The sequence below is a fragment of the Dermacentor albipictus genome, chromosome 5 (assembly GCF_038994185.2).
Source record: "Dermacentor albipictus isolate Rhodes 1998 colony chromosome 5, USDA_Dalb.pri_finalv2, whole genome shotgun sequence".
NCBI classification, from domain to species: Eukaryota; Metazoa; Arthropoda; class Arachnida; order Ixodida; family Ixodidae; genus Dermacentor; species Dermacentor albipictus.
This window is the reverse complement of record NC_091825.1, coordinates 64,102,456-64,126,370: the sequence shown is the minus strand read 5'-3', so window position 1 is coordinate 64,126,370 and position 23,915 is coordinate 64,102,456. Positions and strand designations below refer to the sequence as shown.

The window sequence follows — 23,915 nt, the reverse complement described above, 5'->3', positions numbered from 1 at the left end:
CTTCAGAACCTCTCCTCAACTGATTCCAGCAGGCCCGTCGCTCGCCGCCATCACTGCTGCCAAAGACTGCGAAATTTACATGTTGGATCCCTTCAGTCCCTTAAGTTCATCCTTCATTTGTACCAAAACCAGTTCGCCACGCAATGTCTTTGACAGAATGATCCCTGCCAACTTTTCTCCTGCTAAAGTTGCTGACCTTCACCTCCTCCTAGAGTCATACCATGACATTTTCAACTTCAACGATCATTCTTTGAGTCAAACATCTGTTGTACAGCATCGAATCGACACAGGGACGCGACCCCTATCCGTTGCCGTCCCTACTGTATCTCCCTCGCCGAACCTCGACAGATCTAAGGCAAAGTGGACAAAATGCTCACAAAGACATTAGTGAGCCTTGTTCCAGCCCATGAGCGTCCCCGTGGCGTTAGTCAAAAAGAAGGACGACAGCTGGCCCTTTTGTGTTGACTACTGACACTTGAACATCACGAGCAAGGACGTATACCTATTGCCCTGAATGTCATGGCTATTCCAGATCTGGCCAACATCCGCACTCAACAGAAAAGTGACGACACATTACGATCTATAATAGGTGACCTCCACTCTCGTCAGCCCGACCCATCGCTTCGTCTGTTTGAGCTTCACGACATTTTTTACCGTCGTATTACCACTCATGATAGCCTGGAGCTTCTGCTTGTTCTCACCAAGCAACTTTGTGCTACTGTTCTCAAAGACCTCCATGATGGCCTGACTGCCGGCCCTCTTGGGGTGTCGCGCAAGTGCAATATACCTGGTACATGCAGCACACCTGCCCTGACATACTGAAAGGAAGGAGGAGACAGTCCATTCAATACATATGTAAGAAACAGTCGGGGGATGTTTCTGAGCAAAATAGTGCTGTTGGTGCACTAGTGGCCTAGTGCCTTTTATCTGGATGTAACAAGCTTGCATTAGTAGTTCCTACACTTGTTCAAGCCTGCTTTTTCTTAGAATCTGTAGCGCCAAAAACGTGGCTCAAGTTTACAGGCTAAGCATTTCAGATGGCAAGTCTGTCGCATCATTATTTTTTTTATAACCAGCGCAAAAGATTGAATACGTTCAGTTCACAGCCCATGCTCGTCCCCACTTGTGTCTGCAAGTATGCTATTTTTTGCATGACGATTTCCTTTGCCAAAGATACACCAATTATTTATTGATGTATTTATTTCCACACAATGTATTCTACAAAGGGGCCTATTGCAGGAGTGGGTACAATGTACATGGTTACAAAAGTATGCTTGTAAAAAACTGCAGACATGTTACAAGACCTAAAAAAATGTTAAAAATAAAAAAAAAGGTTACGGAGTTACATTACCATCAAGTATGGTAATGAAAGAGAACAGATATTGCCAGGTCAGAATTCCAAAGGTCAATAGTATGGGCAGAACAATTTGCGGGCCTAGTTGGTTCATCATTAGGGACTGATATTTATTGTGCAAGATGGGAAACACATGACACAAAGAGAAGGAACATGAAGATAGCTTTGCGCTCAAGCTTTCATCATGTTCCTTCTCTTTATGTTGTCTGTTTTCCGTCTCGCGCAGTAAGTCTTTATTCTATATGTGGAGAGGGGAAGAAGGGGCAACTTACAAGTGTTAAATACAAGCATAAAATGGTTTAAAGGGACCCTGAACCACCTTTTATAGAAGTTGACAAATACATTTCATGTTAAATTAGACTATTTCAGAAATACTTTGCTGCAAGAATTCTTCAAAGAAGCAGTTTTTCATTGGAAAAACTCTTGAAGGTGGGCATAATATGTCATGAACCAATAAAGGAAGAAAGAAGAAAAATCAGAAGATAAGAAGAAAACAAGAAGACACGAGGAGTCGATGACAGAAATAAAGAATAAAGGAGGTCGAAAATAAGAACGTACGAATAAAGAGAATACGATATGAAAGCAGAAGAAGCGCAAAAGTGCATGTGCAGCTACGTGGCCAATGGGAGAAGGGACACGTAGCCGAAGAGAGCAGCCCAGCTACGCTCTGGGACGAAGGCGGGCTGAAGGGGCTGGAGGCCGAACAGGACGGGTGGATCGCGGAGACAGCGGCAACCCAGTGGAAGCAGTTCTTCAGCTGCCACGGCCACGACTGGCAAAATGAGTGGACCTCCCACCGGAAGCCGCAGCTACAGGCTGACTGTGCCGCTTCCCAGATTCCCTGTGGCTACTATCCGCAGCTTGCGGAGTTGACCGGGCGATCCAGGCACCTAGGTCCCTCCACCCTCCTGACCCCCGACGAGGCCAACCGTGGACCGAATGTCGGACACAGCGACGTCGAGTTTAGGACGCATTGGCAGGCCCAACGACGTGTCATCGGAAACAGCAACAACAAGGTGACGTGGCCACATCGATAGACTTTATGTAAATATTTTCAACTACATAGTTACGTTGTGTGCGAGGACTTAAGACAATATTTTCAATTAACTAGCTTTAAACATAGTTTGTCGTAAGTTAGGGTTTTGCCATTGGGTTGGCAATGCGTGCTTTCTGGATATATGTATTTTTCTTATATGTATTTTTTTTATGCCCATGCCCCATAAAGGCTTTTCCCGACTCAAACGTTCCTTGCGTCGTGTTTACCGCCCTGAGACCGTGACAGTTAAGCAGAACTGGAGTTATCGGCAATCAAACATACTATTCGCGATGCTTCCGCTCCTTTTTCAATGATTTGCGCTGCGAAGGCTACGGCAGAGAGGGGTGTACCCACAACTGAATGACACCCTGGCACGCAGTTCAAATTTGATTTTGAATGTTCACATAGACACTAATATTTCCGATTTTGGTGCTTATGACGTTCCAAATGCGGTTGACCTCAGTGAGCTGCAGTGCACTCAGCCAATGGACTCGTTGCAGCAGCCCACGGTGGCCACTGTATCTATGCTACGTAGCAGACCACAGCTACATGCAACTGCAGTGCTTGCTTTGTGCACAACAGGGCTAGAGTGCCCGTTCGCACTCATATGCTCCTGTCTGGCTCTGTTATGTGGTGTGGAATGGCATTGTCCTGCACCAGATTTCAGCCTGTTTATTAAACTGCGTCATTAAAGGGACACTAAAGTGAATAATGATTTCTTTTGCATCAGTAAATTGCCGTTCTACAACACCAAAAACACCGCTCTTACAACGATAAGACATTTGATAAACCAGAAAAAGCGCAAGAACGAAATACGGGTGGCGACGCCTATTCAAGTTCCTGCACCTGGGAGCTGTGACGTCTTGGACTTTGATGGCATATTCTAGGGCCTACTAATTATATATAGCGGTACAGATTGACTACACTGTGTTCTAAAGGAACCAAATATTAAACACGGCAAGTTTCAGGAACCGTTGTTCAGCCAACACGGCCCAAATGCGAAAACATACTTTGGAATCCCTGACGTCACACTGATGTACCGGCGCTGGGGTTTTGGCGCAAAATTCAAATATTGATACTCGGACTTTCATTTTCTCATCTAATAAACTATTTTTTTTTTAAATGACTGCCTACAGGATTCTCAAACAATGCTTCATTAGTCTAAACTGATTTATTGTTTCGCTTTAGTGCCCTTTAAATATACACAGTAACGATACGAAGCAGTGCACTGACGGCTGTTGGCTAATAGCAGGCATGTATGGGAAGCTGCTATATTATAAAATAAAGTGTCCAGAAAACAGCGAGGAGAAAGCTGCTGTTGAAAAGAGAATGTTTGAGAGAAAGGTGACTTCATGCTCTGCTTGCGAGATCCATGCACTGCACACGACTGCAAGATATGGCCGAGATGTTCACAGCAGCATATACTACCTGTGGACTGTTTCTTCACCAAGTCCAAGGGGTGGTTCAGGGCCCCTTTAAGGTTTAGTTCATGATCTGCAGGCTGAAGACTGTTCAGGCAGCAATTAAATGCCAACATTAGAAGCTTTTGTACAATAATATAAGATGGTTAAAAGTATCAGCCATACTTGCAGCAAATAAAGTGCACAGCCTTGTGTATGGCCTCAACTTCTTTTATACACTAGACAAGACAAGGGCAATAGACGACCAACCAATATTCTTGTATGTGCCAAATTAATTATGTATATAATAGCCACCCAATACCTTTTCAAGCAGTCAGAATTGTATGTTTCACATAGTCAAGTTGTTTTTTCAGTGTTTCTTTATTAACCAGATAAGTATGGTCAGACCAGGACAAACTGCCTGGGAAGATGACACCTAGATAAGTATAGTTAAATACCCTATCTAGAGATGAACCATTGAAGGAACAATAGAAGTCAAATTTTGTAACAAGCTGTTCAGCTGAGACACCATCCCACTGCTGTCTGTGACAAACATGAAGCTACAGAGAGTTCCGTACTCAACCATTTGCTTGCCTTCGATAGCTCAGCTGTTAGAGAGACGACCTTTGAAAGGTAGTGGTGCTGGCATCAATGCCTAGAACTGCCTTAACTTTTTCTGTGCCAAGGACAAGTTTCACTCCTCCAGGCATATTTTTTCAATACAGTCGGCTTCCTTTTATTCAACGCTGATGGGAGCCAAGAAATTGATCAAATTACTAGGAGGGCAGACTTAACAAAAAGCAGAATAACACAAAAACACACCACAGATTCATTTAGCAGCACTGTATTTGCCCAGATCTAACCAGTGCCCGAATCAAATGTGCACTCAATTTCTATGGATTCAAAGTAGAAAACTAACATAAAAATGACATTAGGGCTTCTACACAAAGTAGAAATTGAATACACTGACGATTTTTTAGCTAGAAAAATGTAGCATGGTTCCAGTTCTGGAAAAAAAAAAAAGACTGCACTAGCGAAACCTAACCTTCTAAGAATAGAACTTTATTTACTCAATGTCCATCATCATCAGTCTCAGAGCAATTTATCGCTGTCTATGAAGAACCACAGCCTGTCATCCTCCGTACGGTCCTTACGCATTTATTATTCTTTCTTAAACGACTCAGCAACAATCACAAACAGGATGGCGGCACATGCCTGGCCTAACCACTTCGCTAGTTTGTACTGCAACACTTGCGATTCTCCGGTACGCCAAGAACATGTGAGGTGACTGATTGCCGCTGGCTTAACACGTAAAAAATGCTGGCTAGGCTGACTGCACCGATAGGCAGTTGCAAATGTCACAAACGCGGTATTGGTTTCACATCCGATAGCACCGCCTAAGCAATATTCAGATGAATTTTCTTGGCAAAGGCACACAATATAATTGGGGAAATATGTAATAATTCATTGTGTGCTACTATTTTTGCTTTAAAAGCTTTAAAATGGGCGTTTGACGGCAGATGATGTGTACTCCATGCATTCACTGTACCCAAAGTGCCGCCGTGATGAACTCTGCTGCTATTGGAGTCGCAAATGCAGTCATCACTGGGGTCGTGCGCATGTGTGATGACAAGGAGAGTTCGAATTATTCAGCGAAGTCTAATTTCAGGATTGAAGTAACTCAAGTTTGCTCTTATAGAAATGTACCGATGCCAGGATGGATATTTGGTCAAAATTGAACGAACTGGAGTGGAACCAACGGAAGTCTACTGCATACGCCAGCGACGAATCTCAATCGTCCACAGAGAGAGCGAGAGAAGGGAAGACGGAAAGGCAGGGAGGTTAACCAGACTGAGTCCAGTTTGCTACCCTACACATGGGGAGGGGAATGGGGAGTGAAAGAGGAATAGAGAGAACTTAGGTGTAGGATGTCTATAGTCGGGCACTCAAGTCTGTTGCCCTCAGGTAGCGAAAAAGCGCTCGAACTCTTTTCTGGGCCAATGAACTGTGAGGCCAGGCTCCCAAGATCTTCGCTTCCGTAAATGGCCTGTCATCCAGTCTATTTAAGGCACACTGGAGAGTCTCACGTTGATTATCGAAGCGAGAACAGTGGCACAGAAGGTGACCGATGGTCTCTTCACACTTGCACTTAGCGCACATTGGTGAATCCGCCATTCCAATACGATAGCTGTAGGAGTTGGTGAATGCTACTCCTACCCACAGCCAACACAGCAGTGTTGCGTCACGTCCACAGATTTCCGTTCGTCTATTGTATGTCAGAGTTGAATGGCAGTTGTTTTAGTATTTTGGCATGAATGTTGCACTACTTCACGACACCAGCTTTTCAGAAAAATGAATTTTTGTGGGCATGGTTGATGAAAATGCAGTGGGAGTTTGAATCCCTTGAGCTTTAAAAATGACGTTGTGGAGCTAGGTGACTGTAGCAGTGACAGTCACCTTTTTCAATGCGAAAATTGTAATGTTTATGGACATTTCTTCACCTAGTGAACAAATAGACCTGGAAAGCTCCAGCGAGTTGCGTTCAGAGCCTCAACTTAGTACGGGCGATTAATAGAAAGAGTGTGCGTCTGTGACGGTCTCTCTCGCATGGATGTGTGTCAACGAATACCCATCACCATCGGCACCTCTCCGATTTCCTTTCATCACAGCAGCAGGAATGATCTGTTGCACCGAGGGCAACAAAAGCACACTTGACTTTCGTACCAATAAATGTCAAACTTCATACCTACTGAGGGTATACCTGGGCGGTTAAGCTACCCATTGTGTCACAAGAAAGAAGAACCTTGAAAAGCTGTCGTCGATATGCCTGAAGAGAGAGTTCTGTTACACATCGGATTTCCAAGCCCCTGTTCCCAACAGATAATTCCTGTTGCTTTGTGTGGCACCCTACACAAATGATGAAGCAAGCAATGACATTCATTTAAAGTGGAACTACATTCCATGTAAGACTGATGTTTCAGCCTGGCATTTGTAAACACCATCATCATGATCAATCCTTTTTATTTCAGCTAGGCATGCTGGGTGCCTGACAGAAGCTGGGAAAATAGAAGGGAGCTCCCAACTGAATAAGCTTCAAAGAATCTTGAAAAGTTGTTCACTCAAATGAAACAGAAACACGTGACTTGAGCTGTATAGAAATGTAATAGTGTGGTGACATGAACAGTTAAACAAACCAGTTAAACAATGAAATGAATGAGCAGTTTGCTCAAGTGATGTTGATTAAGAAGTTGATTTCCTGTACAGAGTTGCCACTGTCTTAGCTTTTGTATTACGACTGCTTGGAAAGAACTGCTCACCTAAAGATTTCGCACACGATGACGATGCAGGAAGCCCAACACTGATTGCCTCTCTAGGGACTCAAACTTGTTCCGGAGCACCATGCTGCTAATTTACCTGCAAAGAGCGAAAGAAAAAGATATGTAAGTCTAGTGTTGACAAAAGAATCCACAACATGCATTGGGCACTCATTTCATTATTCATATAAGCCCTCAAAAATCTTTCACAGAACCCCGTCATCCTGACATACTGAATATTGGTGTAGTCCCAGGATAGTATAATAATGGAGAGTAAAAGCTTTTTCTTGCGTGACGCACAATGAAAAATCGCTGATATTTTGAGAGTGACCCCCATCATGTCAACCTACCCAAACTCTGAAGTCTTCCTATGCCTCTGGAGCTGCACGAGAAAAGTCGAATGCAGAGAAGCAGTCAAAAGCAGTCAGGGACTGGCTAATCGAAGAGGTTCAGTATGCGAAAGTGATTGACAAAGATTATACAACAAAAGCAACAGTGCAGGAAAGCTGGCGTAATGGGCCTGCTAAGCAAATAGTGATGTAACTCCCCACAAACATAAGCTGCACTGGGGCATCAACTATGACTTGGATAGGCTAAGACTAATGCAACTGCTTTCACAAAGCCAAATCACTTAACCTTTGCATACAAAGGTTCTTGGAATGTGGAAGGGCAAGAAAGCTCGAATACTTTTTGAAGTCATAGGAACTGAGCAAAGAGGAGTGTGGACTAGTGGCACCTTTATGCAGTGGTTCAGCAAATGTAATGGCATGGGACAGCCAGACCAGCTAGATTGGACGATTACGTTCCACTGTTTCTTGTTTTGTGTTGCTGAAATACCACAAGGTACCAAATGTGATCAACTGTGTTGCATTTTTTTTGGTGCACAGTTATTCTAATAGTTCCATTATTCAGTTCCATTGGTTTTTATAGCAGCAATGCAGCCTACCAGCAGGAACAATGGAAACCTTAAAGGGAGCCTGAAACGATTTTGACGATATTGTTCATATTGATTCATTAGGATTGGTCCTTCTGATCATTAAGTGGTCTGTGCAAAGCATGCAAGTTATAAGGTTTTAAAAATTTGCATCACTAACAATCGCAGCTGCACCACTCCTCTGAGTTTTCAGCCGCCTCCTCCAAATTGACGTAGTTGGCCCAATTGACGTCAGTTGGACGACGAGCTATCCGATTGGCTACCCAGGTTGTGTCATCGATAATTTTCCAACTTTATGGTGAACAAATGTTGTTCGTAGTAGTTGAAGTGTTAATTAATTTGTTTAAATAAAAAATAAGCAACAGAAAGAGAATACACAACAGTTTACCACTACACGCGAGCACTTCTGGCCCACAGCAAATGTCGTCTGCTTGTATTACAATCTCCATGTTGACCGAGCTGCGCGGTCAGTGTGGGTCTCAAGATTTCTTTCTGCGAGCACCATAGATCACTTTTGTTACTTTGTGGGCTACAAATCTAGCACTCAGTGACATGTGAAGGAGCGACATTGTGTCCCTCTGCAAAGCAACATGTGAGTGGAATGGCTGCAGCGCACTGGGCTGTCGATATCCAATCGGCACCAGGATGTATGCATTTGTGGCCGTCCCTTCACACCAAAGAATTACTGCTACAATAGAGAGCTTTAGCTTGTCTGGTATTTGGGTAAATGCAGGCAGACTGGGTGTTTTGCCAAGATGGCTAGAGGTGGAAACATGAGCAGCCTGCAGGGTGCAGTTACCTGGTGGCACAAAGATCGACCAGACAAACAGAGCTAATGTAACAGTAACCAAGTGTATTCTACTTTGCTGCTGGTATAAATTTTCGGCAGGAGCATAATTGTGAACACATTGTCATTTTAAATGTTTTACACTTGGTTACAGCTGTGTTTGGCTGGTTAAGCTCTATGTCACCGGGTGGCTGCACCGTGCAGATTATCAGGCCGCTGAGATATGTTTATGCTAAAGCTCCCTCATCACAGCAGTAATGGTAGGAAGGGGCTTCAGTTTACGCCTTCGCCCATCTGTCAAAACGCCCAGCTTACCTGTGGTTACCACAATACGAGACATGCTCGGCACACGCCAAGCAGTGCGAGTTGCAAGCGTTCGTCGCAACACTGAGTGTGTCCAGTATTCCAATAACCGCAGGCTAGCTGGCCATTTGGCGGAATGGTGGAAGCGTAAACTAAAAGGCCCTCCGTACTACTAACGTTGTGATGAAAGGACTTTAGCGTAAACGTGAGTGGCCTGATCAGCCAGCAGGGTGCAGCCACCTGGTGGCGCAGAGCTTAACCAGCACAACACCGAGCTATAACATGTTGCCATAAACAAATGTAACAAAACGTTTTAACGATTTAAAGATACAATGTGTTCACGATTACACCCCTGCTGAAAATTTACACCAGAAGTAAAGCAGAATACACTTGGTTACTGCTATATTTTATCTGGTTAATCTCTGCACTGTGCAGGATATTCCCATTTGCGCCTCCATTCATCAGAAAAAGCCCGGTCCGGCTTGCGCTTGCATTAACCTGAATACCAGACATGCTACAACTCTATTCCTCTGCTAATCCTTCGGCGCAAAGTGACAGACGCAAACATGCAGATGTTGGCACGGATCGGATACTGACAGCCCAATTCACTGCAGCCACTTCACTCACCTGTTGCATTGCAGAAGGGCAGAAAGTTGCAGCTTCACATGTTTCCAATCACTAGGCTGGCTGCCCACAATGCAATAAGGGTGATTTATGGTACTTGCAAAGAGAAACTTTACAGAGGCCAACACTGGCCACGCAGCTTGCATCAACACGTAACAAGTTGTAGCACAAGCAGCCAACACTTGCTGTGTGTCGGAAGTGCTTCAGTGTAATGATAAACTGTCATGGTGTATTCTTTTGCTGCTACTTTATTTTTATTGAGATAGTAAATATATGGAGACTTCAGGCGCATTTCTGCTGTCGTCATCGCTGTCGCCGTGATGTTCCATATAAAGTCCAAAAGCAATAACATTGTCCCCGCGCGCTGTATGCTGCATGTGTGAGTGAAAGCATGCGAGGGTGAGTCGACGACGGCGGCTCAATTTCGCTCACACAAGAGAAGAAAGCAGGGAGGAAGTGTGCCATATTCCGGGGAGGAGGGTGGGGCCATTTTACTTTGGTGGCTGCTGCAGATGGTGCGGCCCTATCTCGATAGCAGTCTGCGATTGTGACAGAGTCTAGGCGTCTAGGTGCATCGACGGCTGATAGCTTCGTGTGTGCTGCGCTCTTGCCGCTGAGTTCACATTGACGTGATAGATGTCACAAAGATCAATTCGCTTGCACCTGCTGCCGCAATTCCTCACTCCAGCGTTTTGACAGCAAGTTTCCACGATCATTGAGTTAGATGTGTTCATGTATGCTTGTGTGCACGTGACACCATGATTGCTAATTTAGTTAGTAAGCGAATGTTTACAAGTTCATATGGTGAATAAAGCTACTATCCTTACTTTGAACAGCTGCCTACTAATTTTCTATCATAATCAATGGTTCGCATTTGGGCAAATCTGCCATTTTTTTATAGAAAGAAGTTAACCAACATTCCGACTACGTTTCTTTACCATAAAGTTAGAAAATTTATTGATGACGGAACCTGGGTGGCCAATGGGATAGCTCGCCTAACTGATATTATTAATTGCGCTTTAACTACATAAATTGGAAGAGGGTGGCTCAAAACTCAGGAAAGCACTGCATCTTTAGTAATCCACATTTTTTTAACATTATAATAAATTACATGCTTTACATGGAGTGCCTAAATGCAACCCTTAATTATAAGAAAGACCTACCTTAACGACTCCATATGTTTGTACAAAATTGTCAAAATCATACGAGTCTCTTTAATATGAGGCACTTCAGTTAAATTTTGATGTCAATGTTTTACTGTATCATGATATAGGAGTTTCTTGGCGCAAGGGCCAGACGTGGCTAAAGAGCAACAGGTCTATGATAATAGGCTGTCAGTGGAAAAGTATAATGAATATTAAGACATGGTTAAAACAGCTGTACAAAGGCCTAAAAAAATATTGGTTGAAAAGTGCATAAATATATTCACGATTTGCAGTACGGCTAATGTTTTACTGTAGCTGTACCCTATGCACCTACCAAGATTTGTCCAAATCGTTTCACGGGCCCTTTAAAATGCACAGTGCAAAGCCAACGGTGCATACATCTACGATGCTGCTCTGCATTGTCTAGTAGTTTTAACATAAATAAAGATCCATTCTTTCGCAAGAGCTTCGTGTTCTAAGCAAATTGTATGTCTAAGTCTTCAGGTTTAATGACTGCGGAGCTTTGGCACTGAAAGTGAACATGCGGATTTGTAGTTGTCATTTTGGAGTCCTTCTCAGTGGCCCTCTCTTTTTCTTTTGGGGTATATTTTCTTTCCTCACACTCACCAGCTCTGGCTGCGGCTGATCCTGTGTGATCTACATCGTCAGAAAAGACAGACGCAGCAACGTGTTTGCGCTCGCCATCAATCCCTCACCTAACATGTTGCAACAGCCACCAACGAAGGTTCTCGTCGTGCCAAGCTGTGTGAAATTAACAGAGACTGAAGAATGTGCTAGTTTTTAAAGGGCCCCTGAAGTGGTTTGGACAAATTTTGTAGACGCGCAGGGTACAGCTAAAGTTAATCATTCGCACCAAAACTTGTGCGAGGCGCCTCAGATTAAGAGAGCTACGGACAATTACAAGTTACCCCCCTCCATAGCCATGCATCTTCTCAACTCATTCACCAAGTGATTGGGGCTAAGCTCCACCTTCACTGGCTCTGCGTCATGATGGCACATTGTGTCATTTACTTCCGGTTCTCAAGCAGCGAGCACACGAAGCCTCCCAACCACTCCGGCAGCTGCTTGGCAGTCGACCCCAAACGAGAGCTATCGAAGCAGCATGCGTTGTGAGCATTTTGTCGCAGCGCCAAATGTGTCTGGTATTCCCGTAACCACAGGCAAGCTGACCGTTTCGACGGATGGGTGGAGGCATAAACTCAAACTGATGAAGCAACTTTAGCGTAGAAGTAAGTGAGCAGCCTGATCGGTCTGCACAATGCAGCCACCTGTTGGCGCAGAGCTTAACCAGCCAAACAAAGAGCTAACAGTGCTCTAACCAAGTGTAAAACATTTTAAAAATTTACAAAAAGAACCTGTTAATGATTATGCTCCTGCGAAAAATTTACACCAGCAGCAATGAAGAACAGACTCTGTTGCTGCTTCGCTGTTTGGTTGAGCTCTGTGCCACCAGGTGGCTGCACCGTGCAGATCATTCATGTTTGAGCTTCTGCTCATCCCATGGAACGACACGGCAAGGGGCAGTCCCTGAACCCCTTACGCTTGCATTTACCCAAGTACTGGACTCGCGAAATACTATTGTGGTAGTAATCCTCCGGTGTAAAGTGACAGCCGCAAACGCACAATTCCTGACGCCAATTGGATAGTGACAGTCCGATGCACTGCAGCCACTTCGCCCGTCTGCTGCCTTGCAAAGGGACACGACGTCGCAGCTTGACATATTGCCAGTCGCTACGTTTGCAGCCCACAAAGCAACAAAGTCGAATCATGGTGCTCGTGAAAAGGCTGAGACCGCCTCTGACCGCGGAGCTATCGTCAAAATGGAGCATGTTGTAACACAAGCAGACGACGCTTGCTGTGTGCCAGAAGTGCTTAAGTCTAGCAAGAAATCGTTCTTGTGCATTCTTTCTCTTACTTTCTTCTTATAGAAACAAATTAACTAACATTCCAACTATTACGAACATTTGTTGACCATTAAGTTGGAAAAATTATTGATGACAGGCCCTGGGCAGCCAATCAGAATGCTCACCCTACTGAGGTCAATAGGGTAGGGGAGGCTGAAAATTCAGCCGAGCAATGTGCTGCGATAAGCAGAAATGTACATCTTTAAAACCTCATAATAAATTACACGCCTTATTAGGAGCACTTAGATGTGTTAATTAATCATCAGAAGGTCCTATTCTAACGACTCACAAACTGACACACCTTATCGGCGAAGCAGCGTAAAAAAATGGAAAGAAGAAATGGAGGGGTATGCCTCCCTTTGCGATGTTTCGCGCTGCTTCGCCAATTTACATGCACTAAATGCATGACAATGCTAACATGTACAGCAAAATAATGAACTGTTGGAGTTCCACACTTGCCGCAGTAAGCTTTGCTTGACGGGCACGTTTTCATCAAAACTTGCACTTGTCTTCTGCTTTATGTAATACTTGATGCCATGTACAAACTGCCTTGTACAAGCAGTGACCTTTCTTCAAGGCACATGTGCAGAAATGCGTTTTTCAGTTCTCAAAACCTCATAAACCACAGTGCAAAATCACTGGAAGGGCTGTCTACACCTTCACCCTGTAATCTCCATCCATAGGTCGGCATATTCACAAGCACCCCCTCTCCCCCTCCCCTAACTTGCACTCGCTCCACACTCATTTCCCAGGTGTGCAATTAAGTGTAAGTGAGTGAAGAAAAGCATGAGTGAACACAAGTGTAAATGAGAGGGAGTATGAACAGGAGTGAGTGCCAGGTAACATTGATGTGAATGAAAGTTAGAATGACGGGGACTTTAAGTCAACATGAGTTACACTCGGCAAGTGGTAGTGGATGCGAGTAAATATGTGAGTGAGTGCTGGCGAGTGTTAATGGAAGAGATTCTGAGCGCGAGTGAATGTTGATGAGTATGAGTGGGCGTGAGCAGGAACATGAGACAAATACCAATGAGTGTGAGTACAGATGAGCGTTAGTGAGCAGAGAGCCTGTGAAAATATTGGTGAGAGTACCATGGAGTATCCACCTATTCTGCCAACGTACTTCTGCATTACATGCCATTGCTCTAACTGCTGCCTTTCGCAGAGATGTTTGGCAAGGTGCTTCCTTACGATGAATCATGCATAAAATATCTCATGACACTTTCTGGGCGCAGTTATCTGTCCATTTATTCTTCACCGAATGCCTGTAAAGCATTGCCACTTTGGGAAGCCTCAAAGTTCTTGCCCCTTTTAACATCTTTCTATATATATGCAGTAGCGAACAGAAACATACGACACGATTATGACTTCCTCTAAAAAATTCATTACCAACAACCTATAATGTGTTGCCGTAGCCAGAGCAACCTATATGGATGGCATTTTGTTTATTGGTGGTGCAGTAACGCTACACTTTCCACTTTGTTAATTTCATGGTGCTTACTGTTGACTACATTTGTGCCAATGCCAATTTGTGTTTTGTGCCAATGGAATGTGCATTCGTTTTTATTTTCTCTCTCTCTTCTTTGATCTTTGCGATATACTGAGTAGTCATTTTTAAGTATTACAGAATTTTAAGATCACCTGTAGAACATAACATAACTCCATTCTTTCAGCTGGAATATTCAGAGGCAGACTTTACTTACATGAAAAATCGAAACACATATTGAATTAATGAAAATTCACTAATTTGCTTATTAGTTACATTAAGGGACATACTGCAATTTACGAATTGTAGCTGGTTTGATTCTACAGCACATCCACATAGAAAGAATTTCCAGGATTTCATTTCATTTCATTTTCATTTCATTTTATTTCCTTAAAGACCCCGTAGTAGGGGTATTACATAAGGGGTGGAAATACAACATATACAAACAAGTGTTATAATGCATTCAATCCTGTAAATAAAAAGCTGTTACATCTTGAACAAATTGTGAAGAGCAGGTGATGGCCGCGATTTGATGAGGAAGGCCATTCCAGTCTTTAGATGCTCAGTAGAAAAATGAGGCTGAAAATGTATTTGTGCGTGAATATGGTTGTGCTACCTGTTGGGGATGGCCAATGCGCCATGACCGGCGCTTTGGGGGAACAATGTATGGAGGTCGATTGAGTGTCGAATAGTAGAACCTGTGGAAGAGGAAAAAGGTGGCAATGCGGCGACGAAGGGATAGAAGCGATAAGGAAGATTCTTTTTTTAAAGATGATATGCTGACGTTGTAAGAGTATGTGGAATGAATATACCTGGTCGTGTGATTTTGAACTGCCTCGAGAGCATTGGAGATATGCTTGATGCAGATCCCTGGTGGCAGATGCGTATTCAAGTTTCGTTCTTACCAATGATCTATAGGCTAACAGTTTTACATGCAATGGAGCGAGGCGAAGGTGACGTCTTAGAAATCCCAATGTTTTGTTAGCCGATGAAATAACATTAGTAACATGCGCATTCCAGGTTAGATCACTAGTCAAGGTGATACCTAGGTATCTGTAGGATTCCACTGATTCCACAGTGACGCCACCAATTCAATAAGAAAAGCGAAGAGGGTGATGACGACGAGTAAACGAGACAAGTTTCCATTCATTAGAGTTGAGTGTCATCAGCCAAACATCACACCATTCTTGTACCTGGTTAAGGTCAGAATGAAGAGTTATTTGGTCAGTGATGGTATTGACTGCGCGGTAAATAAGGCAGTCATCGGCAAACATACGGATATGGCAGGACACATGCAAGGGTAAGTCGTTAATGTAATTTAAGAAAAGAAGGGGGCCAAGGACGGACCCCAGCGGTACGCCTGATGTGACAAGTGTAATGTTTGAAGCGTGGTTCGACATCCTGTGAGCGCATAGTTAAAAATTGCTCAAGCCATTTTAGGATATCAGGATGTAAATGCAAACGAGAAAGGTTTAGTAATAAGCGTTGATGAGCTATTGTGTCAAACGCTTTCGCGTAATCCAAAAATATGGCATCTGTTTGCATGTTATGGTCAAGATCAGCATGAACGTCATGAAGAAATAATGCTGGGTCTCGCAAGAACGGCCCCTGCGGAACCCATGCTGTAAGGGATGAAAGAAATTGTTAGTGTCTAGAAAGTTCATAATATGACAGTAGATTACATGCTCCATGATCTTGCAGGGAGCACTTGTCAATGAGATGGGGCGGTAATTTAGGGGAGAATTTTGGTTGCCCAATTTGTAGACTGGAGTAACCTTCCCCATCTTCCACTCGTCTGGCATGGTGCCTATGGAAAGTGACTGTGAAAATAATAAATTGAGAAACTCTGCATAAATGTGTTTCGTGTTTTTTAGTAGTTTAGAGCTAATGTCATCGATGCCAGGTGATGAAGACAACTTAACGTTTTCTATCACAGATAAAAGCCCACATACTGTGAATGTGATGGCTGACATGTTGCACTGTGTATTTGTGGTTGGCGGGGGAAGTGTATCCATTTCATTAGTGAAGACTGAAGAAAATGCGTTGCTGAACATATTAGTGCCGGTTAAATCTGTCACCGATTCACCCAGCTTGTAAATAAAATTATTGATACTGTGACGCAGCAGTAATCACGGCGTTTATTCCGCGTCAAAAGATTAGGCGAACCGACCACGCCCACAGCACGGAGCACACACGAGAACCAGCCCCACAAGCGATGATGAAGAAGAACCCCATATGAACCCCATATGATGATGATCGTGTACAGATGACAGAATATAGCTTATAAATTCCCACACTAATGTCCCCTCGCGCGAGAGCGGCCATCCTGGCCGCAATTCAAAGGGGCGGTGAACGTCTCGTGAAAGGCTTCATACGGGAAACGTGGACAATCTCAGAGGCGCGGCAGCGGCGGTCATTTGGAACAATAACTGGTTCCACGCGATAGTTCACTGGAGAAGTCTGCTCCAAGACTCTGTAGGAGCCGATGAAGCGAAGCTGAAACTTGTCACACAAGCCAGGAGTACGAACTGGTGTCCGGAGAAGCACTTCCTCGCCAGGGCGGAAGCACACGACGCGATGAGAGGCGTCGTAATGCTGCTTGCGGTCCTGTTGCCGTGCTTCGGTGTTGATGCGGGCGAGCTGGCGACAACACAGAATGCGGGACACATATTCTTCGCAGGAGGAAGGACATTGATGGACAGTTGGCGCGAAGAAAGAGACGTCAAGACAGGTAGAGGGCGAACGACCATAGACAAGGTAGTATGGCGAGTAACCAGTCGTGCGTTGAACGGCGGTATTATATGCAAAGGTAACGAATGGTAAAATTGCGTCCCAGTTTCTGTGATCCGGGTCAATGTACATGGCTAACATGTCAGACAGCGTGCGATGAAATCGCTCTGTGAGGCCGTTGGTTTGCGGATGGTAACTGGAGGTAGTCTTGTGGGTGGTTCCGGAGGCTCTGAGTACTTCGTCTAGTAGTTGCGAGAGGAATGCTTTTCCACGGTTGCTCAGGAGGACGCGAGGAGCACCGTGACGCAGTATTAAGGATTGAAGTATGAATGCAGCAACTTCAGAGGCCGAGGCAGAACTCACACAAGTTGTTTCGGCGTAGCGTGTCAAGTGATCAACGGCTGTCACAATCCATCGTTTACCGGTGAGAGTCACAGGAAGAGGGCCATATAGGTCAACTCCAACGACCTCAAATGGTTGCGACGGACAAGGAACCGGTTGCAGTTGTCCGCTTGGAGCTGATGTAGGGAGCTTTCGACGCTGACATAGAGCGCAGGAAGCGACATACCTCGCTACACTGGCGGACAATCCAGGCCAGTAGAAGCGCCCTTTGATGCGGTCATAGGTTTTCTGGAAACCAAGGTGACCAGCAGTCATGTCGTCGTGAGAAGCCTGCAGGACATGAGCACGTAGAGAGCGTGGCAGGACAGGAACCCAGCGTTGACCGTCAGGGTGATAGACATGACGGTATAGGACGCGGTTTTCAATCTTAAATTGCGTCAGCTGCCAACGAAGGCGGGCGTTAGGCGGGCGCGAAGCTCCTTGAAGGTGGTCTATGATGCGCCGACAGTAAGAGTCGGCAAGTTGATGAAATTGGAAGGATTTGTTGTCGTGTGGAGGCATCTCGTCGACAGTGGCCAACAAGAAAGCATCTGAGGAGGGATCGAGCGAAAGCTTGTCACGGATGGTAGTTGGAGCTCCATTGCATGGTGTCGTAGGAAGCGGACAGCGAGAAAGCGCGTCTGCATCTTGGTGTTTTTTCCCGCACTTGTAGGTAATGGTAAAGTCGTATTCTTGCAAACGAAGAATCCACCGACCAAGTCGTCCAGACAAGTTCTTCAGCGTCGAAAGCCAGCATAATGCATGATGGTCTGTAACGATCGTAAAGTGGCGGCCGTGAAGATAAGGTCGAAACTTCTGCACAGACCAAAGGATAGCTAGACATTCCTGCTCCGTGATGGTGTAATTCTTTTCGGCGTTTGTCAGAACGCGACTTGCGTATGCGACGACCCTCTCACCTAAAGTGTCGTCTCGCTGTAGGAGAATGCCGCCAATTCCGTGACCACTAGCATCCGTATGCAGGAGGGTAGGAGCAGCTTCATCAAAATGGCGTAGGACCGGTTCAGATGTGAGAGCGTGCTTCAGATGGGTGAACGCAGATTCACATTCGGGAGACCACACAAAGGGAACATTAGAACCCAGTAATTTGTGCAGAGGTGACGCTATTGAGGCGAAGCCCCGTATGAATCGCCGAAAATAGGAAGCGAGGCCTAAGAAACTACGCAAATCTTTGGTCTTTTCAGGACAAGGGAAGTTCTGAACTGCGGAAACCTTGTCAGGATCAGGACGAATGCCATCTTTGCTCACAATGTGACCTAGAACTTTGATCGTCTTGCTGGCAAAATGGCATTTCTTGGTGTTTAGCTGAAGTCCAGCATTGGCAAGGCACGTGAGAACTTCATCCAGACGTTGCAGGTGCTGAGAGAAGGTTGACGAGAAAACAACAATATCGTCCAGATAGCACAGGCAAGTCTTCCACTTTAGGCCACGAAGAACGGTGTCAATCATGCGCTCGAACGTTGCGGGCGCATTGCAGAGGCCGAATGGCATGACATTAAACTCGTACAGCCCATCTGGTGTTGAAAACGCTGTTTTCTCCTTATCGTCCTCATGCATAGGTATCTGCCAGTAGCCGGAACGCAGATCGATGCTGGAGAAGTACTTGGCACCCTGCAGGGAATCTAAGGCATCGTCTATTCGCGGCATAGGGTATACATCCTTGCGCGTAATCTTGTTAAGTGCTCGGTAGTCTACACAAAATCGAACAGAGCCGTCTTTTTTCCAAACCAAAACAACGGGGGAAGACCAAGGGCTAGCAGAGGGGCGTATTATGTTTCGTTGGAGCATGTCGGCGACGTTCTCGTCAATGACTTTCCTCTCGGCTAGCGATACGCGATATGGTCTACGGCGCATGATGGATGTACCATCTGTCTCTATCCGATGCGTCGTAATCGAAGTCTTTCCCAACGAAGTTGAATGCGCGTCAAAGGAAGCTTCATGTTTTTGGAGCAAAGCAAGCAATTGTTGTGACTGCGAAGGCGTCAGGTCAGAACTGATGGCAGCTGCAAGAGCTGAAGGAGATGCGGACCGTCCGGTACAAGGACCTTCGGAAGAAGCTGGTTTAAAGGAAACAACAGATATAGACTCCGATTCAGTGGCGCAAGCCAATGTAGTGCCTTTAGGGATGAGAATCTTTTCGGATGTCGGGTTTGTAGCGTAGAGAAGTGCAGAGCCATGATCAAACCTAACCAGCCCTGATGCAAAGGCTATCCCTCTTGCAAGACAGCGTGTAGATGGCAATACGAGCACGTCGCCGCAGTCAATCACACCAGACGTGATAGTAACGATGCTTTGATGGCGAGGAGGTAACGCGGTATCTTCTGCAGCAAGGAAGTGAAGGGGTGCGGCATCTGCATGAAGTGAATAGGTCGTGTCGGTCATGTGGAGAACGCGTTGTCCACAGCAGATGGAGGCGGAGGCCGTAGAAAGAAAATCCCATCCCAATATGAGCTGCTGGGCACACGAACTTAGCACTGCAAATTGTACGTGATGTAGAAGTCCATCGATGGGAATACGAGCTGTGCACCAGGCGATAGGTCGAATGGAGGCCCCTTGAGCAGCGAGTAGCGTAGGGCCATCATAGGGGGTCATAACTTTCCGAAGTCGCGAACACAAATCACGGTGAATGACTGAAACACTAGCACCAGTGTCTATTAAAGCTTCTACTTGTACACCTTCTACAACAACCAATATCACATTGTACGGACGCGATGGAGGAATTTCTGTCCTGTCGTTCGATGCAGCTTTTCCTCCAAAAGCTGCATAATTCAGTTTTCCGGACGACGCTCGGCAAATTGAGAAGCAGGTCTCAGTGGGGACGTAGAGCGGCGAAGGGGTGACGGCGAGCGGCGTCTCGCAGGACGGTAAGCCGTCTCGGATGCTACAGTAGGCGATGGAGAGCGTCTGCGCGGTGGACCATAAGGACGGCGTTGGTCATGGAAGCTCCCTAGACGATGGAAAGTAGCTCCGGGCGAAAAGTCATCCCGTTCGTATACATCATATCTGCGACGCTCGTCTTGCTGGCGCTTGCGGCAAAAACGCGCTATGTGGCCACGATAGCCGCAGTAGTAGCAGATGGAACGAGGAGGACGCCACTGCGGATAGCTGGTTTGGGTAGGTGCGCTGGTAGTCATGGAAGCGATGTGAGCCGGTGTTGGTTTTGAAGGCATCGGTGGGACGATGACTGGAGTAGCTGCGGCTACTTGTGCGTACGTTGATGGGGCCCTAGGGGTTAGAGGGTCCGTGTACGCTGCACCAGCCATGGATGCCAATTCCTCCTTGATGACGTCTCGCAGATTGGTATCGGAGGCAGGAGAAGGCATAGGTCCCGCGGCTAAGCCAAGATACTGGAGCTCTTCTCGAATTATTGCGCGTATCATCGCTCTTAACGCAGGGTCGTCGGTGGTAGGGTTTGTAGTGGTGTCTGGCTGCAACCGTACTGATTCGAGCTCGTCAAGGCGCTGGCAAGTAGCGACGATATCAGTGACGGTAGCGGGGTTCTGGATGGCTAAAGCATTGAAAGCAATAGCTCCGATGCCTTTGAGGATGTGGCGAACCCTGTCTGATTCGGTCATGGCCGTGTTCACGCGTCGACAAAGAGCAAGCACATCCTCGATGTACGACGTATAAGATTCACCGGGCTGTTGCTTGCGAGTGTCGAGCGTCTTTTTAGCGAGGGCGGAACGAACAGCCGGTGTGCCGAATATTTGGCGGAGCTGCTGTTTGAAAGCGCCCCAGTTCGTGAAATCAACCTCATGGTTGAAAAACCAAGTCTTCGCTACTCCTGTCAGATAAAAGGTGACGTGACGTAGCTTGGACGCATCGTCCCAACGGTTAGCCGAACTCACTCGGTCATAGTCGTCCAGCCAATCCTCGACGTCTTCGCCGCGAAGTCCAGCAAACAGATGCGGATCGCGCTGGTGCCCACCGACAACCCAATACGGGGAGGCTGGGGTAGCCGAGGCCGAGATGGTGGAAGTAGAAGTGCCTGTTGGCTCGTCCTGCGACATGCTGGCGGACAGCTGGCACAATCGGCGACCCGATCGAAGCTCCAGGAGGTTGAGAGGGGAGTCAGAGGACGGGGGACCGAAGAGCACACTCCACCACTTGTGACGCAGCAGTAATCACGGCGTTTATTCCGCGTCAAAAGATTAGGCGAACCGACCACGCCCACAGCACGGAGCACGCACGAGAACCAGCCCCACAAGCGATGATGAAGAAGAACCCCATATGATGATGATCGTGTACAGATGACAGAATATAGCTTATAAATTCCCACAATACGTGCTTCTTTGGGATTTATCACCAGCCAGAATTTTCTTGGATTAGTAAGCAAAATGTTTGGCAGGTTATAGAGAAAAAATGGTTCGCTATAGGATGACACCAATATCAAGATATTCATTGCCAAAGTGTGCAACGAAATACATGGGTGTTTCAGTTACCCTCATACTTCAATGCATAAATGAGTGTTTTGTTGAAAAAGCAAGTGGAACAACAGTGCACCTTTATTGCTAGTTTGATGGGGCATATCTCGAAGCCTGTACAATCCTCAAAATTTTTTTCTTCACAGACGTGCTATACAGAGCGAGTAGGAGGTGATATTTCAATGCAAAGTTGAACAACTTGGGCAAAGAATTTTCTTTTTTTTAACTCTAAATGTCATAGGAACTGCATACCGTTTGTGACAACAAAATAGGTGAACAGATCTATTTTATAACCTGAAGCAAATAATCAGCTAATGTTACTGATGACAAACACTGAGATGCCACCTTTATATAAAGACTCCAGAACTTAGAGTTATCAAGCTTATAGAGTGGGCGAGGCGGCAGCAATCCCGGCAGCATGCTGAACAATCCCTTTTGCTTCATGCTACAGGTTACGGTGCTTACTCTCGGAAACCAAGCTTGGACTAGCGCCTGTGCTTCATCGAGAACGTTGTTAGGCATGGACCAAGACGCTGGCGTGCATTCATCGACACGTGGTGAATGCGGCATCATGGATCGACAAAGTTTTCCATGTGTCACAAGTCTGTGTATCGCCTCCACAACAGTGACGTCATGTCACATGCCCCATCAGACAGCTATAAAGGCGCCTGACGAGCTGTGCTTCACCAGTGGGCAAGGCGGCAGCAATCCCGGCAACATGCTGAACAATCCCTTTCGCTTCATGCTACAGGTTAGTAGATATATGCCAACTCATGGTTATCGATCAGATAACCAGTTTTTGCTGCTGCTCAGCCCATTGCATGTTAATTATTTTTGTCTAGTATAATTAACCCATTAATTAGAGATCTTCTGGTTTGCAGAGACGTAGAAGAAAATCCAGGCCCAACAGAAAGAGATCTCTTGCTAGAACTGTTAAAAGGGCAAAGTAATATTTTTTCTACTATACATGACACGCAAGCAACACAAAATGAAATGCAAAGGAACCTATCAAAATTAACAGAAAGAACTGCTGACATCGAGCGGCGATTGGGTGGTTTAAGTGCACTGAACTCTAAAGTAGAGAGCATCGAAACAACAATAACGAACCTCGAGGAACAACTCGCCAACATTAGTGAACATGTTGATGATATAGAAAACAGAAGCAGGAGAAATAACTTAATAATTTATGGCTTACATGAACCTAGAGTTGAAACTTCAGAAGACTTAGAACAAAATGTAAAAGATGTCTTTAATAAAAAACTAGGCATTAACGTAACAGGCTTCGAAAGGTGCCACAGACTCGGAAGAAAAAGCGAAAATAAAACCCGTCCAGTGATTCTAAAATTTCTTGACTACCGAGAAAAGAATGCACTGTTTAGAGCATCGCATAAACTGAAGGGTAGTGAACTGTCACTCTCTGAAGACTTTTCTAAGTGAGTACGTGACACACGGAGGCTTTTATGGGAGAGTTCTAAGGAAGAAAGGCAGAAAAACATGAAAGTAAAGCTGCTTTACGATAAGTTGAGCATCAACGGGACTTTGTTTAGTTGGGATGCTGAAAAAAGATGCCGTTATAAGCTGAAGAAATCAGGTCCTCAAAACTGACAGACTAAGCGCAAGTGTGGCTCTTTAGGAATACTTTAGGAGCGTTATAAACAAGCGTAGAGAGTTAGAGGGAATTCTTTTGTCGTATAACCCAGATATTGTTGTCTTGACGGAGACATGGTTAAATGAAGAAATATATGATAGCGAGTTCATTCCACTTGGGTATAGCGCATTCAGAAAAGACAGAGGTAGCAGGGGGTGGAGGTGTAGCCATCCTTTTCAAGGATAACATTAAGCTCTTAAAAATGCCCGATTTATTAGATGTTGAATGCATTTTTTGCAAGGCCTGCCATGAAAATATTCTATATGTCATAGTTGCTCTGTACAGACCTCCTAATTCTGGTGTTGAAGTTTTGGGTTCCTTGAAGCTATACATGAGCGAGCATGTGAAACCCGCAGACCACATTATTCTCTCGGGAGATTTGAACTTGCCAAGCATTGATTGAGAA

The 23,915-nt window shown here is 45.4% G+C and overlaps 1 protein-coding gene across 8 annotated transcripts in view; it reads right to left on the bottom strand.

Annotated features, from left to right (window-relative positions):
- The window catches only part of LOC135911738 (sentrin-specific protease 7-like), a 157,083-nt gene that overhangs the window by 117,494 nt on the left and 15,674 nt on the right, over window positions 1-23,915 (bottom strand). For 7 of the 8 annotated variants that reach the window (XM_065444093.2, XM_065444089.2, XM_065444088.2 and 4 more), the window contains one exon: window positions 7,108-7,204. The exons of the other annotated variant lie outside the window; for it this stretch is intronic. The gene's annotated coding sequence lies outside the window, so the exon portion shown is untranslated. The remainder of the gene's footprint in view (window positions 1-7,107; window positions 7,205-23,915) is intronic. 8 annotated transcript variants of the gene reach the window in all.